Source organism: Mustela nigripes, chromosome 18, assembly GCF_022355385.1.
Source record: "Mustela nigripes isolate SB6536 chromosome 18, MUSNIG.SB6536, whole genome shotgun sequence".
NCBI lineage: Eukaryota > Metazoa > Chordata > Mammalia > Carnivora > Mustelidae > Mustela > Mustela nigripes.
Genome location: NC_081574.1, coordinates 39,084,408 through 39,104,815, shown reverse-complemented (window position 1 = coordinate 39,104,815; position 20,408 = coordinate 39,084,408). Strand labels below are relative to the sequence as shown.

The window sequence follows — 20,408 nt, the reverse complement described above, 5'->3', positions numbered from 1 at the left end:
AATAAAAAATTAAAAAAAAAAAAAAAAAAAAGATCTTCTATGTCCCTTCGTATTAGAAAAATAGATTTTTTTGTTCTACTTTTCTTGCCCAAATACTGAAGCTCCTCTGGCTGTTTAATAATTAAAACACCATGAAACTCAGGCTGATGGCAAATGCTGCAGCTAATGATAAACACACACAAATGTATCGGCTACGCTGCCTTGAAGACACTGGCGCACCTGCCCAGGAGCTCTCCGCAGTGCCTGCTAATGAGCGTTCCAAAACAGGCACTCCTGGCCCTCCAGCTTTCCAAAGTCAGATTCCCTGCTTTTATAAATATGTCTGCTTGGTGATTTTTGCAACATAAAACCCTTTACATCAAGATCACCTGGAGGGCTCACTCCCTTAAGCATCTGACTCTTGATTTCTGCTCACATCATGATCTCGAGGTCCTGAGATCAAACCCGCTTCAGCTCCCTGGTCAGTGGGGAGTCTGCTTGAGGGGCTTTCCCTCTGCCCCTCCCCCCACTCTCTCATTCTCTCTCAAAATAAATATTTCAAAACAAAACAAAAAACCTTGCTTTAAAGGCCACTCAGTACTCATTTCTCTAATTGATCTAGTTAACACCATATGCTAGAACTCCTTGAATATCTCTAATTAATGAAGTGAGGTTGTGGCTCCAATACCAAACTACCATTGACCACTGATTGGCTGGAAATTAACAATGTAATCCCTTAGTCACATAGGGTGGTCGTTCCAGGATTTGTGCTCATTGTCCAGGTGTAATTAATAGTACCCCTTCCTTTCTCAAAAGCACGCTCATTTGGCCAATAAATTATGTTGTCATGCTACTTAAAGCCCCCCACCCCAGTCTAATCTTCAAGATGACAGCCTTCCTCCAGGAGCACCTCTGTAATGCTACAATTGTGATACCTATGCTATCTTTGGGCAGTTCATTGTTGCATTGTGTTAATTTCCTGTGGCTGCTGTAACACATTCCCACAAACTTGATGGCTTAACTCAGCAGACACTTACTCCCTCACAGTTCTGGAAGCTACAAGTCCAGAATCAAGGTGCAGGTCTGGATGCACTCTCTGGAAGGCTTGAGGGGAGAATCAGTGCTTTGCCCCTTTCAGCTTCCCCTGGTTCCTTCCTGGACTGCAGCCTCATCACTTCCCTGTTGTCTCTCCTGTCTGCATAGTCTCCCCGTGTCTCCCCCTTAGCAGAGATTTGTCATTAGATCTAGGTCCCACCAGGATAACAAAGGATGATCTCTTTATCTCCAAACCCTTCATTTAATTACATCTGCAAAGACTTTTTTTGGTTTTTGGTTTTTGGTTTTCAAACAAGGTCACATTCATGGGTTTCAGGGATTATGACATGGACAGGAGTTTTTGAGGGCCACCAGGCCACCATTCACCCTACCATTCATAATTAAGTTAAGCTTACATTTCCTAACTATATTTTTTTAAAGTAGGGGATTTCTGGGTTCCATTTTCAAAGATCCTGTTGAATTCCTTACACATGACACAATGGTATGTATATCTAAGATGTCCCCATGACAAGTTGAAAGCCAACTGAAGATTGCCTCCCTGGCCCCTGCCCTAAGAAATCTACCTCTATAACCCTTTTCACAGCAGATTAGTCCAACGCATTTAGAGAGTCTGTCAGTGGAACTAGATAAGGGCAGTGAGGCACTTGCTTCAGGCACAAAATTCAAGTAGTTTGTGTCTACTACATTATTTATCTTACTGATTGAGGTTTTGGCATCCCAATGAACTAAGTACCCAAGGAGAGTGCCTCACTTGTCTCCCTGTAGAATCCGCATCTTCAGCTACTTTCCTTTGTAAGATTGGCACATAGCTCCTGTGTTGGTGGCATTCTCTCATAACGAACCTATACAATCTGCTCTTTCCTCTCCACCCTCACCGTTCCTCAGCTGTCATTAACGCATCTTCAGTAAATAAAAATATGATACAAATGCTTTGAAGGATTAAGCTTTCCTTTCCTTCTCTGTCACCACCAGCCTGCCCCCGTCTTTTCCTATTCTAGAGCCCAGAGGGAAAAAACGATAGATTTTCTAATTTCCCCCTCCTGGAGTGGCCATCTAACAGTGAAGACCAGATTTTTTTTTTTTTTTTCTGGATTGAAAAGGTACACTTCAATCAATAAGGAGTTGTTGAGTGTCTTAAGTGTTCCACCAACCCCAAACACTCAAGATTTCATGCTTATTTCACTTCTCTTTCTACTGGAAAACATGTATTGATATATTACCACCATCCTACCTCATTCTGCCAAGTCATAGTCAAAGTTATGAAGATCCCAAGCCACAATTCTGAAAGGCTGGTACCATAGGCATTATCTTCCAAATTAAGTCAGATTGGCTTGAGAAGCCTGGCCCCAAAGACCTTATTATCCCTGAGTCTTTACCTGAAGCCCAATTCTCTAAAATATCTTTTCTGTTAGAATTCCAGCCTATTCTGACTCTTCCCTCCTCCACCTCTGAGAGCTCTTAGGGCTTATGGGATTTTACTGAAAAGAGTCTTAGTCTGAATCTCTGTACCTAAATCAGAGCCTCCTTTCCACAGAAGGGCATGAGACACGTCCTTCCCAAGCAGGGAGTATGGGAGGTAGATCTAAACAGTCCCCGAGAAGGTGTCTCAGGAGAGACATTCCACTCTTCAGGATTTGCTTAGCTTTAGTTTCAGAACACGATAGAACTCCATGGCTGGTCATTTTTCTGTGCCATTACTTTTTCAGTTTCTGTTTAGACATGATGTCAAGCCAGAACAAGGTAACAAATTGTGTGAAGACAAGTTGAATTTGTTATGGGATGTTTATGTGGTTCCAGATATGAATGCTTAGGAAAGAAAGAGAACACTTTTTTTTTTTTTTAACCTCAAGCTCAAGTATATGAGTTTGGTGGCTGTACTGGCTATTCGTTAACAACCCATTAATAGACTGAATCCATGTATTTCAGTTGTCAACTTACTGGTTTGCTTACTGGTCTTTAGTCTTAGTATTCTCAAAAGATATAGTTTTAAAATAACTATAAGGGCTCCTGGGTGGATCATTCAGGTAAGCATCTGCTCTAAGCTCAGGTCATGATCCCAGGATCCTCCACTCAAACCCCATGAGGCTCTCTGCTCAGTGGGGGCGTCTTCTTCTCTCTCTCCTTCTGCCCCATCCCCTGCTCCTGCTCTCTCTCTCTCTCAAATAAATAAAATCTTTAAAAAAATATAGTAATAACTATAGGGCACCTGGGTGGCTCAGTGGGTTAAGCCTCTGCCTTCAGCTTGGGTCATGATCTCAGGGTCCTGGGATTGAGCCCCACATCGGGCTCTCTGCTCTCTCCCTCTCTCTTTGCCTGCCTCTATGTCTACTTGTGATGTCTCTCTCTCAGTCAAAATAAATAAATAAGATCTTTTTTAAAAATAATGATAAAACTATAGCCTTAGGAGATTGTAAAAAAAACCAATTTATCCTTTTGTCAAGCTTAAGAAACTTTGCTATAATTCAGTTTACTAAATAAACCACTGGGTTGAGAACAACTATAAAAATCCACACTCACAGTCTTTCAGTTTTTGCATCATTAAACTCACAGGACAGAAGGACAATCAATCAGTCAATAATCTAATGCCTATTAAAAGTATGAGGCAATATACTGTGTTATCTGTTATGGAGAACAGTCTCAGAATCCAAAATCACAGATAATATTAAAAATTATATATTTATTGGCTTTTACCTGTGATGTGTGCAGATCACTATTTTTTAGTTATATTTTGAAGAAACTAGTATTGAGCACACACCACTCAGTAATAAAGAAAGTAACTTAAGAATCTGTGAGAAAACTAGGGGACACTTCAAATTTGAGACCGAGAAAAAAGAAGAAAGAAAGAAACGGAGAACAGTGAGATTGAATAAGCTAGAAAATATAACTGAGACTAGATCTATTCTAGTCATACTTATAAAATAAAAGGACTGTGGGGTGCCTGCATGGCTCAGTCCACTAAGCATCTGATGCTTGGTTTCAGCTCATGTCATGACCCCAAGGTTAAGGGATGGAGCTCCTTGCTGGGCTCCGTGCTCAGCACCGAGTCTACTTGTCCGTCTCCCTCTGCTCTTCTCCCTGCTCAAGTTCTATTTCTCAAATTGAATAAAACCTTAAAAATAAAATAAAATAAAAGAATTGTTTCTCATGTGCAGTGGGGTAACCCATCTATGACTTTATAGCCATTTTCTATATTAGAAGGGGAAGGGGATAAAGGAGAGCAATAGAAGGGGTATGACAAAAGGGATAAAAAATGAAGAGCATGAAAGAGGCAAAGGCTACAAGCACTTCCTTGACTCTCTTTGCCTTTCCCTGGTGGCAGCTGTTACACCGAAAGGTGAAGGGGAGCAACCCAGATGGAGCAGACCAAAGAAAGAACATGCTTGACAATCATAACCCAATGCAATGTCGTTGATACATTTCCCCGTGTTTTTCCATAAGATCACTTGGCTAAAATAGACCCGGGTCTAAATAAGAGTGGATTGCATAGCTCTTTTAGACTCAGGCTGCGTGTTGTAGGACACCAACTGTTTGGAAAGAAAAATATTTAAGCACCCTTGCTACCATGCACATCTAATACTAGAAGCCGCCCCTTTGCTCTTCCTCAACATCTGTACAGCAGTCGTGAGAATTAACAGTCCCATAGGAGCACAGTCCTCTTGCACCATGGGGCTTTTTCTCCTCCTGCGGCATGTGACTACCAGCCCCCATGGACAGGCATCCACAGCCACAGCCATGGCTCAATTATGGTGATGCCACCTTCGCTTGCTTTTTTAATAGTGTGTGAGTTGTGCTTGCCAGAGCCCTCAAGCTCTTCTTTCTTTGCTCTTTAAAAAAGTTGAAATATCACAAAAGGAATATTTAAAGAAAAGACTGGCTGTCTTCAAAAACCGTAAATACTTAAACTTGTTTAAAAACTGAGGCAAAACCAATAAAAACACATTGTGGGGCATGCTTGTCCTTATTCTTTGAATAACGAGTCAGGGAATTTGATTTGTATTTGAATTCCAAAGGTAAAATTTCCACAGACACTTGCTTTGGCTGTAGGGGTGTGTACTGATTTAATCCTGTCACCAGGGCAGATGACCATTAGTTAAATATTGTGGTGTCAAACAGGCCAACCGAACTGAAAATGCAACCGGACTGCTAATGAGATAGGTTTTGTATATAAATGCATCCAGCCTCAGCAAGAGTCATCTGACGTCAATCTCATGGTCTGTTTGCAAAGGCAAAACCAGAGAGTTGCTCCATAGTACCAAATCACTGAGAAAAAGATGGCTTCATTTGTCTCAGGTGTTTTATACATATTACGTTATACTTTTGAGGTTATACGGAATAAAAGGAAGGAATAAAGGGAATAAAATATCATTTTTCTCAGTGTGTATTCTTCACCAAAAATTGAAATTCCTACATTAATCTTTCAGGTTCTTTTGCATATGCAGAGATGAAAATAGAAACTCATTTAAATTACCATGTATAATTATCATGCTGTAACATTATAATTAGAGCAGTGGTTCCCAAAGTGCAGTCTCTATACAAGTAGCATCAGCATCACCTGGGAACTCGTTAAGAATGCAAATTCTCCGGCTTCCCCAGGACCACTGAATCAGAAACTTTGGAGGTGAGGCTCAGCAATCCGTATGCAACCAGCCCTCGGATTCTGACTCAAGGCAAAGTCTGAGAGAAACATTGTCATTATTTATTACTGCTTACAGAGAAATCATTATAAATTGAGCAAAAGGAAACCACTGAACTGCACATTCTTTTGTCTGGTCTCACATCTGCTCTTCAGCGAGTTGGATAATTTTGGAACTGTGTTCACATGTATCTAAAGCATAAATCCTAGATTCATTCCACTGGAAAGAGAATTCTGAAATGATAGATCCCCTGCTGTTTGCCATTCAACTTTTGAAGAAACATTAGATCCTGGAAAAACTTTGCTTCTGAGTTGCAAACATTGTAGATTATTCAAAAGGGTGGATGTTACATAGTTTCAGACTCTGGATGATATTTTATTAGAAGAGTAACTTAAACTCCCACAGTAATTAGTGAGTACTCTGATTAAAAAGAAATGTGGAGCAAAACTAAACAAAAATAAACAAGCAACTTTTTTGTTTGGGTATAGATGGATGGAAATATTTGGGATCTGGAAGAAAAGAACAAACAACGTACAATATCATTAGCATGATCAATCCTTTCCCACCCAAGCACTTCCACTCTAAATTCAAGCGGTTTTATTCTGGCATGCACCCTTGGACTGTTTAGAATATACAAAACTACAAAGTAAGGTAAAGATAAGAGTCTCCAGGGGCGCCTGGGTGGCTCAGTTGGTTAAGTGACTGCCTTCAGCTCAGGTCATGATGCTGGAGTCCCAGGATCGAGTTCCGCATCAGGCTCCCAGCTCCATGGGGAGTCTGCTTCTCCCTCTGACCTTCTCCTCATTCATGTTGTCTCTCACTGTCTCTCTCTCAAACAAATAAATAAAATCTTAAAAAAAAAAAAAAAAAGATTAGAGTCTCCAGATAATTCTTTACAACCTGAAAGGGTGACTGTAAATAAATGTTCCTCAGAAAATTATCAGAAGTGTTCACATTCCTCTAAAAGTTATGTCTGAAAAAAAGGAAAACTGAAGGACTGTTTGAGCCTGAGAAAATCAATACATTTAGTTCCTCCAAAAAAAAAAAACAAAAAACTCCAGTACACTGAGCTTTTAATAAGTGCTAGAAATAAGCTTTATTGCACCTACCTGTGAATGGTGCAATATTAAATGAATTTTGAAACTCTAAAACTCCCAACTACCTATCCGGGGGGATCAGTTTCCCTCTTTACTGGTACCACAGTGCCGGAGAGGGTCTTTGAAATTCCTAGAGCTTCTGTGATAGTTCTCTGCTCGCCTTCCTATACTGCTGTGAGATACGTCTTATGCTTTATTTCAGGCTTCTTTGCTACTTTCTGTGTTTTTCTCTTTCAGTTTGGTATGTGCACAACTTCTGTTGTCTGTTTCCTCTGTTCTTTAGAAGAAGGTTGAACATGCAGTTTTGGGAGGGTTATTAATAGTTTCCAGCAAAATATTCTCATGAGCAAGAAGGAAGAGTAGAAAATTTAAACAGTAGAAAAGAAAGACTTTGCTGAAATGAGAAGTAAGCAAGTAACTACAGCAGCCTCCACAAACAAATCTGTAGCATAAATGGATCCCTAACTTTGGAGAAATCTTCAAGGGAATATACCCAGAAACTATAGGAAAGCTTCACTGGGTGATTTCCTAGACATTTCTCAATGCCATGACAAAGAGATATCGCATAATAAGTAACCACCATTTTCTAAATAAAAGATATAGTACTTACTCATCATAAGGGGCACCTGGGTGGCTCAGTGGGTTAAGCCTCTGCCTTCAGCTCAGGTCATGGTCTCAGGGTCCTGGGATCAAGTCAAGAATCGAGCTCTCTGCTCAGCAGGGAGCCTGCTTTCCCCTCTCTCTGTCTGCCTCTCTGCCTACCTGTGATCTCTCTCTCTCTGTGTCAAATAAATAAATAAAATCTTTAAAAAAAAATACTTTATGTAGGGGCACCTGGGTGGCTCAGTGGTTTAGGCCTCTGCCTTCAGCTCAGGTCATGATCCCAGGGTCTTGGAATGGAGCCCCATGTCAGGCTCCCTGCTCAGTGGGAAACCTGCTGCTCCCTCTCCCTCTGCTCCTCAACCCCCCCCCCCAATATAGCTTGCTCTTGCTCTCTCTCAAATAAATAAATAAAACATTTTTTAAAAATCCACAATATACCACAGCACTTGCAGGATTTTTTTTTAAAGATTTTATTTATTTGAGACAAGGAGAGACAGAGATGACAGAGATAGCGAGAGAGAGTATGAGCTGGGAAGAGAGGGAGAAGCAGGCTCCCTGTTGATCAGGGAGTCCGATATGGTGCTTGATCTCAAGACCCTGGGATCATGACCTGAGCTAAAGGCAGCCACTTAACTGACTGAGTCACCCAGGTGCCCCAAACAAATAATAACTTAAAAACAAAAACAAAACAACAACAACAACAACAACAAAACCTTGACTCATTGACCCTCTATTAGAATGGCCTGTGCTGCCATATCTTCCACTGAGAAATCAGACTCAGAGGTACATGGACTCACCACAGCACCATGTAGAGCAAACTGTCATTTTGACTTAATCCAAGGAACCCAGACGCAAGAACTATCTAAGTTTTCACATATTTCATAAAGACCCTCTTTGGTTCTGATTCACCATTTCAATTAGCCAGTATATGACAAAGAGAATGACCAAGGCCTTTGTCAGCAAAGGTAACTTCCTTCCTTTCTTAGGGTGAGACAGAAGAAAAACAAAAAGAGCAACTTTGGGATTTAAGTGTTAAATATTTTTGAAACATTCTAATTTCTGTAATACTGTAAGGAAGAATAGAAAATGGAACCCAAGACTAATCTATGCCTTAAAGTGTCACTGGACAGAACATGGTAGGAGCCATTGCCAAGCCCACCTCCTCAGCCTCAGTTAATATCAATGCCAGGGCTGAACCATGGGGGACATTTAATGGTGAGATTAGTTAGGGAGAAGAGAGCTGCTTCACAAACCCAGGGGAGGAGTGTCAGAAGGGAGAGTTGTGCTGAGGTCCAATTACATGACAACTCAGAAGGACACTGGATATGAAACCAGGGATGACTTTCGCTGTGACAAGTTCGATTGAGTCAAGAGAATGGAAACCAAGTTGAAAAGTACTTGTGAGATGAGAAAGTAGTAATTGTAGAAAACTCTGTGAAGAAGTTGGCAATGAGGGGCATCTGGGTGGCTCAGTTGGGTAAGCACCTGCTTTCATCTCAGGACATGATCCTGGAGTACTGGGACTGAGTCCTGCATCAGGCTCCCTGCTCAGTGGGAAGTCTGCTTCTCCCTCTCCCCTCACCTCACTTGCGCTTTTACTCTCTCTCACTTCTCTCTCACTCTCACTGTCTCTCTCTCTGGAAAAAAAAAAAAAGAAGAAGAAGAAGTTGACAATGAAACCAAGCAGAGGAAAGGGGGGATAACTGATGGAGTGTGTGACCTTAGAGAAGCATTTTGTGCAAGGTTGAGACTCATACACATTTATAGGCAGGGAGAAAGAAAATCTAGAAGAGAGAGAGTAGAAAAATTAGAAATTAAATCCCAGGAAAGGAGGGGAAAAGAGAAAGGTCATTAGCAAAGATGAAAAGAATTGGCTTTAAAAGGAAATGAAGGCTTTCTTTTCCTCTAAGATAGGAGGGAGAATAAGATGGGTAAACATATGGTTACTTTGGAAGCAGACAAGAGTGAAACTAAGGCATGAAGGTCCCTCATGGCTTCTTTTCTGAATAAGCTAGGAAGCCATCTCTCTCTAAGAGCAAGCATGGCTATTGGCGATGAAATAGAAATAAAGTGAGTTTACATAGAGATGTTATGGACACTGCCCCCCCCCCCCACCCTGCCTCGGCCCTGGAGCAAAGCTTAAAGAAGAAAGAAAAAGCTTATGTATGTAAGCTTCTTTCTCCCCTCATTACATCTCCTCGTAAAATGGCACTTTAAAAGAAAGAAAAAAAGAGCTATTCAGGCCGGGGAAGAAATAATGCTAATTGGCACCACTTTTGCCTGAAAGAGAAACCACAGCTAATTGAGACCATCTGAACATGGACATGGTCATCTCAGTTTCACAGGGGACTAAAAGTAACATCAGTCCAAAGCAAGGTGAATGTTTACCTTCACTCTTGGACTCTTCCAGTCCCAAGTGTTGAGAAACCTTGTCATAACCTTACTTCGGGTGTCAATGTCAATGGCAGCTTGCTAGTCAGGCTCCTGCCCCGAGTGCTGCATTTAAATCCCCTTCAAGGCTCTAATTTCCAGTTTCTGCCAAGGAAAAAGGAAGACGATGCCAAACTACATTGAAAGCCAAATGAAACAAACACGTCTCAGGTAACATACACTGCTTTCTGGCTGCTTCCTACAAAGCTCAGAAAACAGGAAGTGCTAAACTAGGGTTTTAGTAGAAATGGGACATTATTCAGGTTACCACGTAGACACTGACCCAATATGTATACAATCCTTTATAAAATATTATACCTAAAATGTGTGCTATCCCAAAAGGTTTGAGTATGCACATGTTATCACAGAACACTAATTATGTTTCCAAAAGGGAAGCCAAACTGCCCCAGGTGAAAAGTGATGAGGTCTGGATACGCAGGTGAGCAATACCGATTTTACAGCCAAGAAGTAATACACTTAGTTACAATCCGGACAATTATTCTTTTCTAGAAAATAGAGTGGGCGAGGGGAGAATATTTATTAACTCTTGCATAAGTACATAACCTGATACAGAGCAAGATTTAAAGAAACTCAAACATCCAGGTATATTTGGATACTCTGAACTAGAATTCAAGTTTAGTTCTGACTTTAAGAAGGACTCACTGAGCCTTTTCTTAAGATCAGAAATTGCCCAAGACATGGGCAATTGTCTGTTATGTATATTACATATATGCAACAATCTTGCTGGACAAGAAAGCTTATTGCTCTATCAGCCCTCTAATTGTTCTTTATTCTAATTAGTAGAACTTTATCTGTATCGAAGTCTTAATTATTCAAGGACTCTAAAATCCCTGAATCTTCTTTTCTAGGAGAAAGTTACTTTTTTTCCCCTCTGCTTGAAAACCCTAAGTGTTCTCTTCCTTATGTCTAGCAGAACAAAGTAGGGAACAAGAACAAAACCCATAGCATACACTACATTTTCCTTTGTCTTTCCTTTGTTTTATCATAAAAGAGTTGCCCTGGCAACTAAGTTACTAACCTCCTAGGAATGCATTCCTTCTTTATTTTCAAATTTATGCTGCATCAAATATTTCTTTGCTTAACCTTGAGACTCTTACTCCTAAGAGACTTGTTTTTTCTTTTCCAGTTTTATGGAGATAACAATTGATATACAATACTGTAGAACTTTAAGGCATACAGCATTATAATTTGACTGACATAGATCATGAAATGATTAAGAGACTTCTTAAATGGGCCAAGCTTTTTTCCTGAAAATTTTAAGATCAAACAATATCCAAAAAATGTTTTTAGCTCAGCTATCCAATGACTTCTTAAATTATATTTTTGGAAAAAATAATTTAAGCTACTTTGTTATCCATTCCATTATTTTCCCTGCATTAGATTTGTTGACTATGCCCATTTTCACACATGAGTACATTAAAACAATTTTATTCTTCTCAAAATGCATTTATTTGAGATAAATTTCTTATTTCCAATCATTATTTTAAGTCCCTACCTCATAAGTTATTTGTGAAAACTAGGATTCATATAAATTAATTACATTTAACATAAAGCCCTTAAGGAAGTGACCATAAGTAAACAAGCACTAAAAAATGTTAACTGCTCTTACTATCATTTCAAGAGTGATTAAGAAAATATTGATTATCTGTTGTGATGGTTGGTCTGTATTTTCTGCCTAAGAAATCTATGAGTGTGTGTGTGTGTGTGCGTGCGTGTGTGTGTGTGTGTATGTGTGTGCTTCCTGAGAAGTCATTTGAAAGTTAAAAATGTACTCCTGTTTAAAACTGAACAGGGATGGTCCCAGGGTCCCAGGATGGAGCACCACATCGGGGTCCCTGCTCGGCAGGGAGCCTGCTTCTTCCTCTCTTCCCCATTCCTGCTTGCTTGTCTCTCTCACTCGTGCTCTCTGTCATTATCTTTGTCTGTCTCTCAAATAAATAAATAAAATCTTAAAAAAAAAAAAAACTGAGGAGGGATTGTGGTGACCTAAAATCTCCTTATCAAAATTTCAGACGTATGTATGTATATGGGATAGAACAAACCTCAAGGCTAAACACGAGACATAAACTGTACAGGGACTTCATGTTTATGAGTGTCTCCTAAACAGATTTCTCAAACTCTAGATTATCAGTTTCTGCTGATACTTCATCCAACAAAATATTGTTGAGATCATATTATTCATGAACTCGCCTCCAGTAAAACTGTGTGAGTCACAGTCTGCTTTCTTGGTAATAGTTGCAAAATGCAGCACTTTATAAAAATTGTAAAATCCTGTAACATTTTACCACACCGTGCTGATTATACAGTCTTGAGATTCAGGTCTTGGAAATGAAAGCTTTCATCAGTGGGGATGGCATGGTATTCAGTCAAACTATGGGCCAACTCCAGGAGCACACCGTGAAGAAACCAAGCAGCTTCAGAAGCCCAGGCCAGGTCTATGGTCTGTCACTCTAATAGTGGGGATTTTTTCCCCGGTGAGGGTCTACTCAGTACATGCCAAGTGTTTGAAAAGAAACCAACTAAAGACTTCATGTAAATTTTAAAAGATTCAGTTCTTGAGAGAAAAATATGAAATAACCCTCTGCAAATTAACAACACATGGTGCAGAACCTTCCTTAAAAACAAAAAATAAAATATATTTAGAAAGGCAGAGAGAGTCACAAACCATTGCAATATCTAGATTTTTTTCCTGTCCCAAGACCCCCAAGACTATTTGCTGACTTGGGATGATATGAAATTCACTGAGAAAGCATGTTGTTGATGGATATTTATTGACATGTAAAATGTTCATATTTTGGATGTACAATGTAATCCATATTTACTTATTTATTTATAAATAATTATAGAAAAATGTCTAGACGTTTCTGTGTCAAAGTATTAATACTGGTTACCTCTGGGTGGAAAGCAGACAATATTTATTCATCCTCTATAATGTGCAAGCACTTGTCATGTCATTTATCCTTGTAATAACTCTGTGCGATGCAGGAAGCCTACAGAGGGACCAGTGCAGGGGAGCAAGCACACTGTTTTACACAATTGGCATTTAGTAAATTATAGCTATTCTTTATTATTGTCTTATGATTATTTTAATATTGTTTATGATTTAGAGATTATCTTTGTTTTATGAATAAGAAGCATAGGGGAAATAGCTCAAAAGGTCCACAGAGTCAGACTGCCCTGGTCTGAATCTTTGCTGTTAGCTGGGTGACCTTGGGCAGGTCATTTAATCTCTGACATTCAGCTTCTTCACTCATTAAATGATCACAACGATAGTAAGTATAGTTACTTCATAGGGTAGTTGTGAGGATTAATAAAGTAATCCACAAAAGGTGCTTAAAATAGTACTGTCTGGAATAGAGCAGGCACTCAATAAATGCTGACTTTTATTCTTGCTTAATTAATCTTCATAATGAATCCAGGAGGGGATATAATGATTTCAGCTTTACAGATGAGAAGATTGACGCTCAGGCAGGTTGAACAGCGGAATGATGACTACTGAGGTTAAGGACATCTGAAAATATGAGGCCCTGAATGGGAGTCCGGGAGTGAGGCAAAGGACTTGGCAGTTGAATTATAAAAAGACATTAAGAGGCACCGGGGACAGTTTTTGCCAGTTTCCTTCCTACCCATGTCTGTGGTGAATAATGCATACCCGTATGCATATTTATACCTGCTGTAGGTCCTGGGGGTCCTTTCTAAAGATCACAGAGGAGCAATAGGATTGAGGAAAGGGTGTGGCCTTGGGATTGAATCCTTGCTCCCCCACGACTAGTCAAGTGACCCTACAGTCTCTACCTCTCTCTGAGCCAAAGTTTCCTTCCCTGACAAAAAGGGGCTATAATATCCACCTCATGAAATCAGTAAAAATTAAATAAAATAAAAATAGCTATCTCGTAATGAGTGCCAGGTGTGCAAGAAGCACTATACAAGTTCCTTTACACAAACTCCACTGTAGACTCTCAAAAAATGCCGGTTTCCTTCTCTTCCTCCTTCCCTTTCCCAGGTGAATGACACATACCACATAAATAATGGCTCTTGCCTTCCTAATACTAATCAAGGAGAGATTTTTTTCATTCACTTTGTTTTTTTGTTTGTCGAGTGCAGCAGGGTAATGTGATCTGACTTGGGCTTCAACATGGTTATTCTGGCTGTTGTGTTGAAGACAGACAGGGAGGGGCCACGCGATAAGGAGAGAGAGCACCTACCACAATCGTCCAGGTGGGAAGCTACAGAGGCTGGAACCAAATGGTCAGGTTCAGAATATTTCTGATGGCAGAGCTGACTAAACTTCCTGAAGGGTTGAATGTATGGTGTGAGAGAAAAAGCACTCAAGAGTGACCTTGAAGTTCCGGGAAAGATGAAGATGTCATTAGTGGAGAAAGTTTCAGACAAAGATGTAGGGATAGAGTTTGGGACATGTCAAGTGTGACAAGGCCGTTAGACATCTCTGCTGACTCTGAACTGTGTCAATTTAGCTAATTTCTCCAGTTTCTTTCCTTGTATGGTTCTGGGTTTATTGTGCCACAAGCTTTCCTTTCTGTGTGCATGGAACAGGGGAGTCAGAATAGAAGGTTTCTTAAGATAACTTTTAATCCACAACATAATATTTTAGCTAGAGTACGCATACCTGCAGCATTGGAAAGAGAGTTTGTCCGATTTGCTACAGAACCTTTAGTCCACCGTGGCCATGGCCAGCACCCACAGCGCATCAACTCAGAGTCTTGATTCTTTCGTGATTCCTTCCTTTCAAGCTGCCCCATTCTGCTTTTAAGTCAGCACCGACTTGACTTTAAGCTCCCAATTTCTCTCTTTGCCTTGATCATCAGAACCACATCCCTCCCTTCCTGGGATCCAAGTCTTCTAGTACTCTGATTTTCCACTAGAGTCTTCAAAACCCCTAAGGGCTTCTCTAACTTGGTCCGGCAATTTAATTTCCTCCTTTTCAAAGAAAAAGAGCATCCAGAGAAGAGACGCAGAGGCCTCCATTCCTGCCCTCATCTCAGGGAAGAGAAAGAAATTCCCAGGACAGAGACGGGGGGGGGGGGGGTGTGCGGGGGGCGAAGAATCCCATCTCGTCACTGCAGGAATTCTTTCTGGAAAACTGGTCTTTTCAATCCACACCTTCAAAAATTATCTCAAACCTTGACTCCCCTCCCCCAACTCTTGTCCTTGAAAGTTCACTCCTATGCATCTATCTGAGATTATGGAGTTAGGCTGAAATTGTCTGCATTCACAGTTTTCTAACACACTGTTACTTAATCATTTGTATTAATGACACTGCTGGTCACATTTCTTCTTTTTAGAAGAAGTGCCACGTGAGCGGCATGCTTTGTAATCTTTTTTTCCTAATTATTTATAAACTATGCATTTTGTGTAGCCACCAGTTGTCCTTAAAGGGAAGACTGACACTTCCTGTGTTGGGCAACAGCTCGGCATGGCAATTGGTTATCTGGTTAACAAGTTTCTCTTTGACATTTAACAAACTGCAATTGTTTCACAGATCAGTATTTGCTTCTTGAGGGCAAAGGACCATATGAAGGCCAGCCTAGTGGGTCTCATTACAAAAATAAAGGCAATTTCTATGGATAAATGGAAAGTAAAAATTTGTCTTTCCTCCGTTTTTTAAAGTTTAAATGTCCGGCTTTTCTGTGGAAATACATATCTTATTCTAATATTTTTGCTGTTATCGTTTTATTTATAACTTATTTGTCATCAACTCAATGCTTTGGTTATGATTTTACCTCTTCAACACCTAAGATATTATTAAATACAGGACAGAAAGCAAGGTTTTTTAAACACACGGAACTAGATCTAAAATCAAGATATAACTTGAGTTTTCCAATAAAATTATCCTTCAGTTTATGTTCACGAAAACTCTATTTATCTAATCAGTCAGTATTTCACAACGCAGAGTACTAACCACTATACGATCACGGCCTCAGTCAGTATTTCAAAGCATACTGAAATAAAAGCATGATTCACAGGTCATCAACCTGCCTGGAGCCTCAAACACCCAGCCACTGGCCATCTGATTTGATAGAGCAGATTCTGATGGTAAAACTAAGAATCTAAAAAAAAAAAAAGAAAAAAAAAAAAAAAAACACTAAGAATCCTTTTCTGTCTCCTTCCTTCCAAGGAAAGCATAGTGCAAAGTAGCCTTGCAAAAATACCTCAAATCACCTCATCCCAATGAAAGAATTGCTATTCTTATACACTCCTGGTTGTAAAAAGGACAGCATTTTTTATAGGACCCAACGTTTGCTCCTAAAACATATTCTTACTCGTTGTGTTTTGCTCCGCATGAAAATTTCCGTGCTAGTCAGTGACTTACCAGGCTTGCATCTGGTTAGGTCCTTGGAGAGGTTCCTCTTTGCTCTGAGATTGTGTCAGAAACCTAAAGTATAAAATGCGTTCAGTGAAGCTGCCTGGCGTGAGTGACTTCGCTTATTCCAGTGGATTCCACAACAGATTGAAAATCTCAGTCCTTCTCTCTGTAAAATCTGAAAAATATTTTCTTCCTCATTCTCCTTCTCTTCTACACTTCAGGCCACGATGAAAACCACCACACAATCTTGGCTTACTTGTCAAGGAAAAGGTGTAAAATGTACACATACCAAGCAAATTAGGAATCAATTACAGAAGAATTTAAATGTTTCTTCAAATAGATGGAGCTACCCCATTAGCTCTTTGCTTGTATATATTTGTCAAAAGAATAGGCTTTTTCAATGCTGGAATGAGGTAAGTGCAGCAAGAGACATTTCTGCTAGCTGTGAGAGAGAAAGAGAGAGAGATTCTAAAACAATCCAAGGGTAATCAGATCCTTTGGCTCTGACAATTAAGCCGAAGTATGCTACAGGAAGTGCACTGGTTAGCTAAAGTTAGAGAAACAGTGGCCTCTTATGGAGCCCCAGATGTCACACTGATTATATACAGTGTGATAACTTGTCATTTATTTTGACAGTCATTCAAATAAAACTACAGGGTGACAGGACGACAATAGAAAAGCCATCTCAGGCCTAATTATTTTATTTTTGCAAGTAAGGCCATAAAGTTCCTGTTCTGCGACCATCCCCTTCCTTCCCAGCAGTGTTTAATTGCCTCTCGTGAGACATTTTTAAAGGAGCAAATATACTCTCCTGAGGTCTAACTTTTAAAAAATTACCATTGACATGCGAATTTTTGTTTTCTTAAGGTTTCTGGCATCATCTACGGTGATATCATAAGCAAACAGTCTTACAGTATTTAACTTGACAACCTATATAGACAAATATCATACAACTGGGGAAAAATGTCCAACTCTGCATGAAGCAGTTTTGTCCACTTGGCAGCATAAAATGCAGGCAAAATTCACAAACACTGGGAGATGGCAAGTGGTAGTGGGAAAGTTGTTCCACGTTTGCTACGCTTGTTTCTTTTCTTTTATGCCGTTTTTACAAATGTGAGCACGTGAGCACAGCCAAGAAAATTAGCATAGCTGAGTCTACCCGAAGTCTAGTAAGAAGCTGATCCTAAAGAAAAACCAGACAGACAGGTTGTACCCTGAATCTTTTCAGATTTGGCGTTTTGGGGGTTCAGGGACCTTTGTATTTAGAGAACTCTGACCTCTTCCTGCAGACCTTAGTGTGCTTTGCCTCTTACGTGGCAGAGAGACATCCAGAACAGACAGCGATGGGAAACACAGCAAGGCCAATAGAAACGTAGGAAGGAGAAAAAACTATTTGAGAAGAGTTCCCTGATCTAGCATATATTTAGTGAAAACAATACCACAAAGGTAAATGTGAAGTAAATTCCTAGATAAACCGAAGGATGGCTCCAAGTGTCAGGAGCTTACCTGCCAGAAATTTCTCTGCCTGCCACAGATAATTCCATGGGTTGACTGAAGCGATAGTACCAGGTCGTGTGAAATAACCTGGTAACATTTCATATTGCTTCAGATAAATAGCCCTCTCCTGTCATGTTATCTGTTTACTGAGCATGAAGCTAGGAACTCTCACGGATTCCTACCAATATCAAGATTCTAAGAATTATTCTACTGGTCTTCAATTATGTTCCTCGAGGGCACATTTGTGGTCTTATTTCCTAGAAGTATTTTGTTTAGTTATACAAATGCGTATTAAAAACTCTTAACACGTGTTCTATAACGCACAAGACAGTCAATTTCCACTTGTGTCTGAATGCACAGTCAATAAAAACATTTTGCAGTCCTAGTGGAAAACCAAGAGGAGTCCTGGCCAAGGTCTCCTTCAGGTTGGCAAACATAATGAAATACTTTGCATGATGAAGCATTGTTTGCAATTGTGAAATAACTTGTTCTTTTCTACTTCTGGAGCTGTATTTATCTGGTTTTGTATTTATCTGAGCTGTAAGCATTTTCCAAAAATCAAACTACCTTACAGAGAGAGATTCTGATATTCTTTCTTTAAAGGCACACATCTTTGCTCTGTGAGCGGAGTACTAGAATCTTTTTCAGCTCTATTCCCAGTTTCCCATGAAGGTCACGTCTCTATCTCTGGCCCTCCTTCAAAGCTATTCCACTCCACTGATATTTTCCAAGTCTGATAGAGAAGGATGTACCTATTCTATACATAGATAGATAGATATAGATTTTATTTATTTATTTACTTGTCAGAGAGAGAGATCAAGAGATCAAGCACAAGCAGGGAGAACAGCAGGCAGAGGCAGAAGCAGGCACCATGCTGAGCAAGGAGACGGATATGGGACTGGATCCCAGGACCTTGGGATCATGACTAATCATCTGCTAAAAGCAGACGATTAACCCACTGAACCAGCCAGGTGTCCCTATATTTTATTTTTAAACAGAAGGGACACAACACATTTAAAGATTTTAAGCAGTAGTGGCAGATCTCATTTTTTTCTTTTTTCCTAAATATTTTTTCTTATTAGAAAAGAAAAAGCTTCATTATACAAAATTTGGAAATTTCAGAAAAGTACAAAGTACAAAAGTGATTATACAAATCAGCCACATTACCATTAGCCAAATATAATCACTCTTAATGTTTCCTTTCAGTCCTTTTTTCTATTAAATACTTACTTTTTTAAAAGATTTTATTTATTTATTTGACAGACAGAGATCACAAGTAGGCAAAGAGGCAGGCAGAGAAAGAGGAGGAAGCAGGCTCCCCGCTGAGCAGAGAGCCTGATGCGGGGCTCTGGGATCATGACCTGAGCCACCCAGGCGCCCCAAATACTTATTTTTTAATAATATTCAGATAGTATTGTGTTCTGTTTTCTCTACCTACCTTTATATTTGAAATAGTTTTATCCTCATGTTGGACAAATGTGATTTTAATTTCCACATAACCATCATAGTTTATTTACTTCTTCCTCCATTGTAGAACATGTAGATATTTCCCAATTTTTCATTATTTTCAGTAATATTATTGAGAGTATCTTTCTCGACATTTAAGAATTGCCTCTCATCATTAAAGCAGCTGATTAATCCAATAGTTCTACACACACATAAGTTTCAGTCACCTGTGAGGTAGGGGTTGCTGTCACCTTTGGCCATCACATTGTCTTCAGATAGATCCTGTGACTTGTCTGAGGCCACGAAACTAGTTATTTGAAATTTGGAATTCTTCCATTTTTTTCACTTTCTCCATCTCTCATGTTCAATAAGCACTATGTCATCTTTTTGAACTCTCTCTTTTTAACCCCTTTATTTTCATTTTACACGAACTCTTTCTACCCCATTCCAGGCCCTTCCTTGTAGCCACACCACGAAGCCCCCCAGATGGCCTTCCCACCTCTGGGACCTCCCCGTTTTAATCCTCCCTGTACACCCGCACACTGTTATATGGATCTTCCCTTATGCCACGATCCAGCTCACTGACTTCTAGGGAAACCCTACATATAACATAAACTCCTGGCCTGGCTCTCAAAGCACCATTTTCGTAAAGCCCCATCAATCTGACTTCACCCACTCCCCTCTGTTTTTTTCACTATCACCTTCTTGGCTTCTTGTCTTCTCCTTACAGTATTTATCCCATTCAAAATACTCTCATTTCCTTTCCATTTCTTCAAATTTTATTCAATCCTCCAACACCCAATTCAAGTCTCATTTACTCCATGAAATAACACAAGCTTCCCATTGGATTTGACGAACTTGCCTTCCCACTGGATTTTAGGTTGGCCAACTTGCGTTCAAAACTCTGCTTTGCTGCTTTTGCTGGGAGAATTGGGAAATATAATTAACTCCTATGAGCCTATTTCTACATATGGAAATGTGAACAATTATACTAATATCTGCCTTCTATCAACCTCCCAGGATCCTAAGAAAGATTGAATGTGTGTTACAAAGATTTGGTAAGCTGCTGAGTGTTATACAGATAAGAGAAGGTATTGTGCATACTTTAAAACTGTTCAGTATCCAAGTCTCTAACCCATAATATAGCACTGAATTACATTCTGTCCTATAATACTCTCTCATTGTTTAATTTTGTTAATCATTTCTTCCTCAGCTTGGCCATAAAGTCTCTAAATGAATACAATATATTACTTCTATAATCCCCATAGCCTAAAACTGCATGTTGTCTTAATGACTGCTAGTCTAACAGACATGGGTTAT

The 20,408-nt window shown here is 39.7% G+C and overlaps 1 protein-coding gene across 1 annotated transcript in view; it reads right to left on the bottom strand.

Moving 5' to 3' along the window:
- The window catches only part of PSD3 (pleckstrin and Sec7 domain containing 3), a 736,339-nt gene that overhangs the window by 714,897 nt on the left and 1,034 nt on the right, over positions 1-20,408 (bottom strand). Inside the window, exon 2 of the mRNA XM_059384334.1 lies at positions 16,152-16,214. The gene's annotated coding sequence lies outside the window, so the exon portion shown is untranslated. The remainder of the gene's footprint in view (positions 1-16,151; positions 16,215-20,408) is intronic.